Raw genomic sequence first — 7,357 nt, forward strand, 5'->3', positions numbered from 1 at the left:
TTGAGCGAGGAGGAGGTTCTCCGCTTTAATTTCGCAGATGTTGACATTGCATTTGTGTTCTACCAGCAATATGCAAAGCACCATGGCTTCGGCGCAAGACGTTCCAGAAGCGCAAAATGTGGCGAAGTAAGGATACAGCAGGAGTTCGTGTGCCACCGACAAGGGTACCGATCCCCGAAGTTCTACCCAATGCCTAACCGGCAAAAGAGGCCAAGGGCCGAGACACGGTGTGGATGCCCTGCAAGGATGCTACTTCGCATGGACGATGAATCAGGACGTTGACACGTTGCATACTTTTCAAACGTGCATAACCATCACAATCTTGAGTTGCAATTTTCTTCCATGCTCCCAAGCCATCGGAGGATGAGCGAAGCGGACATCGAGCAGATGAACGACATGCGCAAAGGGGGCATTGGCGTCTCGCGAATCCACAGTTTTATGGCGAGCCTAGCCGGCAGGTGTCATAATGTCCCGTACACAATAAGGAACATACACAATGTAAATGCGAGGCAATGAAGGGAGGGTGGCCTAGATGCGGAATCGTGCTTAAGGTATCTCCGAGAGTGCAAGGCAAATAATCCAGCACTGTACTACAAAGAAGTTGTTGACGGGGAGGGCGTGCTACAATATTTGTTTTGGTGTGACGGCACCAGCCAAATTGATTACCAGGTATTTGGAGACGTGGTTGCATTTGATGCAACGTACAAGAAAAATGTTTACCTTTCACCTCTTGTAGTATTCTCTGGTGTGAATCACCACAACCAAACGGTTGTCTTTGCCGCTGTACTGGTGGCAGATGAGAAAGAAGAGCCCTATGTCTAGTTGCTTCAACAGTTGTAAACTGCAATGAAAAGGAAGGCTCCCGTGTCCATAATAACCGATGGTGACAGGCAAATAAAGTCTGCGATCGAGCAAGTTTTTCCAAAGGCTCACCATCGACTCTGTGCTTGGCATCTACTCCGAAATGCCATGAGCAACATCAGAAAGCCTAAATTCACCAAGATGTTTAGGGATTGCATGCTTGGCGACTACGAGGTCGGAACATTCCAGAGAAAGTGGTTTGAGATGGTGGAGAAATTTGGCATCGCCGATAAAAGACATGTATGAGAGAAGGCACAGTTAGGCCACAGCACACATACGAGGAAAGTTCTTTGCCAGATTTTGCACAACCTCAAGGTGCGAGGGCTTACACGCTATGATATCACGATATGTTAAGTTTCGAAACAGTTACACTGATTTTTTATGTCATTTCCATCGATGCTTGATGTTCGTGCGTGGAAAGGAAGTGGAGGCTGATTTCGAGTGTGCAAAGGGTGACCCTGTTATGACCACCGACCTGAAACAGTTGGAGCGGAGTGTAGTCGAGAACTACACTCGGGCAATATTCTATTTGTTTGTTCCCATTCTTGACAGGGCTTGTGCAATGAGGGTGGTTGATTCTGAAGACAACGGTTCGTATTTTATCCACACCGTCTCTTGATACGACACTCCGGGTAAGGATTGGCGTGTTGTTGCAACGTCTGAAATGAGCGAGGTCTGATGCACGGGCATGAGAATAGAATGTTTCGGGGTCCCCTGCGAACATATAATTGTAGTACTTGTTCTTAACAATGTTCATGAGATCCCAAGTTCTCTGATATTGCCGAGATGGACCAAGGATGCAAAACTTGTGTCGGTGCAGTCGATGGGCGTGATTTAGGATTCTGTACAACTGACGCAACACTGGTGCCTGATGGATTGGTACCGGAAAGTGTGCAAAATTGCATGTCACAGCACAGAAAAGTTCCAGTTTGCAAGAGACGTTGCCATGCTGATGCTGAAGCACTTCGAGAACGAAGATGTAGTGGACACCAGTTTTCCACTTGAGGGGCCACCCTCTGAGGGTGACAGAGCCCCGGTACGGAATCCTCCCAGACTCAATACAAAGGGTAACGGTGCTAACGATGGAAAGAAAACCCAGCGATATCGTTTTTGCCGGGAGGTGGGACACAATAGGACGACGTGTCTGGACCGCCGCACAATGGAGTCATCCAGCGCAGTTGCAGATGACATGGATTCGATGGACACTGACATAGTGGGTTAGTCATTTTATAGATGATCTACTTAACATTTATGTCCTGTTAAATGGTTCTAATCATTTGGTTTTACATTGGTGTCAGCTCTATGAAAACCTATCCAGGGACCTATATGCGACTGCGGAGATTCCCTCGTTCCGATGCTCCAACAGTGACACGCAGGCTGGGTTTGTTAACAGCAACTTCGCTAGGACCAACACGTCCGGGCCAGTCATGTCTCTCGCCAATTGAGCAAAGTGGGCCTATAGTCATCACCGCTGTGTGTTGCAATGGTAGGTTGGTCGAAACTTTTCACATTCTCCGGTAGGCGGTAGCCGGACATCGAATATTGTCTGCATTTCATCTTGGTATAGAACCACTATTTGAACTACAGAGTTAATTTTGTAAAACTACATATACCTGATGATCTCTATATGTTGTCGATGTTAAAAAAAAGTTTTTGCTATGTTGGCTTTCGTTGGTATGTGGCTGTGCTCTAGAATTAACTGATTTTAATAGTGTATTTTCAGTACAACCATAGAGAGGAACCAACGACTGATTCCAGAAGTGGAGGTGTGAAGTGGTGTCGTGCGAAGAGTTGCAAATCCACTGTCAAACCTAATGTATTATATATCGTTCGTTGTCGACCTTTTTGTTGAACCGGACATGGTAATTAGGGGCATCTTTATAGCGATTCTATGTTAAGTGGATATTTTGTATGTATTTTAAGTGGATATTTTGTATGTAGCATTTATATGGATATTTAGTATGTAACATTTAGCCCAATTCAGAAGAACTCCGTCATCCCTATACGGAATATAGCGGCCGGATTTCCTACGTCCGCACAGCTATAAAGGAACCCCCGATTAGGACGTTCGTCATAGTGAGTACCAAACGTGATGGGTAGCTCTGCCTTGGAGGCCACCTTGTACACCACAGATGGGTAGCTCGCCTAGAAAGAAAGCATGCAGTGCTGCACCGCCGTGCTGGTGCTACACCTCCGCGGTCGGTAGAAGCCCATAACCAGCCGGGGACACCACTCGCGGATGACGACGCTGCGAGAGGTCATTGATTTGGAGGTCAGATGCACCTCCCCTAAAAAAACTCCCTTTATCTGCCTCTTTGCAATAGACAATTGTAACTGGTTACGTTGTGTAGTAGCTTGTGTACTTATTTGAAACTGAATGTGGTTCAATTGCGATTTTGAAAAGCTTTGTAAGGGATCATGGCTTTTAGATGTAATTTAAAACACCTGAATAAACACCTGATTAAACCACCCGATGTGATGAATTAAATGCACTAATGAAGCACGGTAACAACTCTGAATCAATAAATAACTACTACTAATTAGCATTTTTAGGAGATTAACAAATCATTGTGAAGTTTCAAAATTCAAAATTACAAAAATTAGGTAAAGTGGATCGAAAAATTGAAAGTTCCTCAGTCGTAATAGTAGAGGGTGATGTGGTTTAGTAAAGCTTGGATGATAAAGAATTCGTCAGCAACAATCCATCCATCATTATTAACTCTCTTCCACCACGTATAAAACCACTACACATAAACAACTGACTAATGCATTTTTTCCAACGAAAATAATTTGACCATGCCCCATGTTAACACCAGCCGACGACTACTTCAGTCATTCAAACTTCAAAGCCATTGGCACTAATTGACAAAAGAAAAGATATAGATATATTGTTATGCTATGTGCACATTAACAAAAATAAGGATTATCATGTTTAGTATCTAAAGCATAGGTTAAGGAGGGCAAGGTAGAATTGTCTGCTTGGAAATAAAATATAGATTAAAGATATAGATATATTGACATGCAGCTTGTAGCATTGTACTTTACAAACAGAGGCAAGAAAACATGGATCGAGTGTACTTGGATGGGGGTGAGGGGTGGTGGTTGGGGGGTTTAGGATACAAGAGTTCTAAATATATATGCAGATGGTAGTCTTGCAGCGCCAGCCGCTCGAAGACACACACATGGCCATGTCTTAGTTGGCATGCAGTTGCTAGGACAAACCAGCCTATTCCAAAACATCCGTTCGTCCTCCCAGAATAGTGCCTATACTGAACGGTCCACGCGCCCCTCTTGTTGGTAATCGAAATTGGGCTATCCTCGTAGACTTCCGGCAGAGGTGGGACATTTGGCTGGAAGCGAAAACATATTTTTTAGATCACTGTGCAATGAAATAATTGACTAGAACAATAGTACCAGAAATAGTTGCCTTTAAAAATAAACATTTATAGTATAGATCATAGAATTACCAATTATAGTCCAACATAATGTAATTCGGTGAGGACATATATGTTAATTGTCAGCACACTTAAGAGAAAATGGGATGTCATGGGTGTACGATTGGTATGATAAAGAATGGATTGGTCGATCTGAACCCATCGGCTATGTGCATTGTCTTGGGGACCGTCTGATACATTATACAAGTGCATTCCGTCCCCGGTCTGTCATGGTCCAAGTAGTTGATTTCCATTTTATGCCCATTGAAGAACATGACATACATGGTGTTTTGAATGTTGTGATAACGGAACAGCACCAGCCACTCATCCCTTGTGCCGTAGTGTTCCTTGACAGTGTCCCTCCTCCATGAAGCACGATCCTTCCATTAGTTCCATATTCCAGACCACGCGATGATACTATCCTGTGGGCGTGGTTAGGGTCAGAAGTCGTGGTAGGGACCGACCATAATCCTGCAAGAACCGTGGCGGGAGCATCTATAGCGAATGGTGAAAAAAATATGGTGTCATACATGGATTGATGATTGCAGGTAGTAAAGGAATTGAAATTCGCATCTATACCAGTGTATCAGGGTTGTTCACCGGGATTATCGCGTAGAACTGGACTGTGTAGTTGCCATGTGCAGGTTTTGCTGGAAGACTTCTGTGTCGTATGTTTCTGGTACAACGTAAAACAGCAGAAAACACACGCTTTACCCGAGTGCATATAGCATATAGAAAACCCCTTAAATAATCTTGTTATCTTCCGTAGTTGATCTCGCAGAAACTTGTGCCATGGATAGCCACATAGAAAAACTTTAGTTGGTGATACGATAATAGCAGCATGGAACCGATTTGAAGATGGTAGTGTTCGTAAAAGTCCCGCCACCCTCCAGTGAAGACAATTCGATGCGGATGCTCCTCCTCGATGCCCACGAGATGCTCCACGACTGACCATTTGTGGTGCTTATCTCACTGGGGTTGCTCATGGTCTCTTGGATAAGGTTGGAGAAGGTCCATGGCATTCTCTGCACGATTAAGAAAGCGATAATGATGTGGTCTTGCATGCGGGTCTTGGGGTTATGGGATTAGAACAAAAAATGAAAACTTACAACTTGATTCTCCATGTTGGGGATTATGAATTTGAAAAAATGGAAATCTACGACCGACAGCATTGTGATACTTCGCCTGTGATTTCTTGGATGGTTGATGGTTCTTACTGTTGGATGCTTTGGAGTCTTCTACAATGGGTTCCCTTCTTCGAAACGTACGCGCATTAGTTGGGCATTAATGTTGGTGTAATTACCAAAGAAAATAACCGAAATACTAAAAAGGCGATAAACCCAACTAATTCAAAATTTAAATTTCAGTTCTTAATTTAATCTTATCATTTATTCCATCATCTGGGTCAGTGAAAAATCACTTCGTATTGTCAGCCTTGAGGACGGATGGACGGATTGATGCAGTCGATGGTAGCAGGTAAATTGTTCATAATTACACTTTTTTGTATATTTATGTTTTTTATATTTTTTTTGGAAAATAACTTTTTTTGTTGATGGAAAATAACATTAAATAACATTAGTATGATATATGGCCCATGATATAATTAACCGACCAAGACTGTCCGTGCATTGATTAGGCCCAACAATTTCACATATTATAACTTGTACCGTTAGATCCAACAACAAAAAAAAAAAGCAGTGCATGACAAGAAACGTTGTATTGGGCCGTTTCACACGTAGCTTGGAAACGGTTCCCACGTCTTCACCGAATTCGCTGCCTTTGCAAGCAATGCACCCATTTCCTCGTTGCATCTTCCCGTTAGTGCAGTGGCCATTTTGATTCTGGTCTTCTCTTCGTCAAGCTGCAATGGTCATTGCGGCATAGATTAGAAACACACAGTGCAATAGCATTTTACTTGTATGCATGCGTTAACTTACAATTGGCAATACCGCGTACGTGAACCGCCGTCCCATTGCCATCCATTGCATGACCCAAATGCCAGAGTCTGTACTGCTGCTGTTTTTTGGCACCCCTGTGCGGCCATGATTTCCAAACTAGCAAACTCGACAGTGCTCTTAGAGCGTAACTCTTTATACACATCAGTTGCAATGATTCCATCCAGCGCAGTCAGCTACCACAGATTCGCCAAGATACAAAGATTAGCGCATTTGGATAGGACGCTGAATTATCCTATGTGCGTCGCTTACGATGCATTGTATGACACGTCTCCTTCTTGCCTTTGATTCTTTAGTTGCATTCGTGTCAAATTGGGAGACTTGCTTCTCTGACAGGTCCACCATAGCCAAAAACCCGTGCTTGTCACAGTCTTCTTCCAAAACTGGCATATAGACCTGCGATTGATAAAAAAGCCAAAAGTGATAACATAGTCATGATTCAGTCCACCTAGGTTCAGAACTTGCATACGACAATTTTATCGGTCGGTAACTTACAAGGTGCAGGTCTTCCGTCGGGTGCATGTGGTCATTGCCGTATCGCTGCGCCAAAATCTCAGGGTGGACGGCGTCCATGACATCGGCCTGGTTACTCAGGGAGTATTTAGTGGATCAAACAAGTCCCCATGTATGTCAACGGTTCATGGTTCATGTTAAAATAGGGAATGTTAAATCACAGTTATGTATTCAAGTAAACTACAAAATTAAAATTTGGCAATACCGCAAACTTCAGATGCATGCACCACACCACTCGAGGGTGATCTCCATGGGTTTTCCCTCTAATGCAACCATGAGCGTGATCAACTCCATTATCTGCAAATCATCGGATGACAGATAAATCAAACATCGCATGGAAATATTAAACCCGGGTTTAGGGTTTAGGGTTTATGGTTCAGTGTTTAGGGTTTACAGTTTAGGGTTTAGGGGTTGGGATTTAGGGGTTAGGGTTTAGGGTTTAGGGTTTAAGATTTATGGTTTAGGGTATATGGTTTAGGGTTGAGGGTTTATGGTTTAGGGTTTAGGGTTTAGGGTATAGGGTTTATGGTTTAGAGTATAGGGTTTGAGTTTAGGGTTTAGTGTTTAGTGTTTAGAGTTTGGGGTTTAAGGGTT

At 43.4% G+C, this 7,357-nt stretch overlaps 1 pseudogene; it reads left to right on the top strand.

Moving 5' to 3' along the window:
* The first annotated feature begins 846 nt into the window (after positions 1-846).
* Positions 847-4,666, top strand: LOC148544923 (protein FAR1-RELATED SEQUENCE 7-like; annotated as a pseudogene).
* The last annotated feature ends 2,691 nt before the right edge of the window (positions 4,667-7,357 follow it).

Source organism: Arachis ipaensis, chromosome B9 (genome assembly GCF_059453495.1).
Source record: "Arachis ipaensis isolate K30076 ecotype BB chromosome B9, ASM5945349v1, whole genome shotgun sequence".
Lineage (NCBI taxonomy): Eukaryota > Viridiplantae > Streptophyta > Magnoliopsida > Fabales > Fabaceae > Arachis > Arachis ipaensis.